A 714-nucleotide genomic window follows, 5' to 3' on the forward strand; every position below is an offset into this window, starting at 1 on the left:
TGTTATGCCAATTGAGTTTGATGTCCCCTGCGACTATGGTCCCAAGCCCGCAGGATCAACTACTCGGTCCCTCTGGGTAGCTGGCTATGACCAAGAAGGGACTACAACCTTGTCCCTTCTCAGCTCTACTATACACCTGGGAATTCAGATCATACAAATACACTTATAGGACCATTGTCTGCCACCCTATATATGGTCTTGGGTACACTGCCCACTTCATAGACATACCTAATAGTTCAGCCCGTCCACCCATCTATCCACCGTATATCCATGTTTGCCTTCACTGACAATGTGGTACTGTATGTGCAAAAGTGTTCATCTTTGTTGTCTATACCTCCCATGTACCTCTATGTCTTCCTCTGCCTCAATGCCACCATGTTGATCACTCACATTTGGGACGTTGCCCTTCTCTTCACCCAAATCAATACTTATCTCTATCTATCTGTGTTCCTACCATCCCCTCCCACCACAAAGAAAATTTCCTTCCATAGATAAACTTTTCCTTGACTTTTACAATAATGTACTAATACAATATTAGTCCTTCTGTGATTGACTTATTTCACTCAGCATAATGTCCTCCAAGTTCATCCATGTTATGTGGTGTTTTGTAGGTTCTACATTATTCTTTAGGGTTGTGTAGTATTCCATTGTGTGTATATACCATAGTTTGGTTATCCATTCCTCAGTTGATGGACATCTAGGTTGTTTCCATCT

Source organism: Orycteropus afer, unplaced genomic scaffold (assembly GCF_000298275.1).
Source record: "Orycteropus afer afer isolate SDZICR_OR568_19922 unplaced genomic scaffold, OryAfe1.0 scaffold00334, whole genome shotgun sequence".
NCBI classification, from domain to species: domain Eukaryota; kingdom Metazoa; phylum Chordata; class Mammalia; order Tubulidentata; family Orycteropodidae; genus Orycteropus; species Orycteropus afer.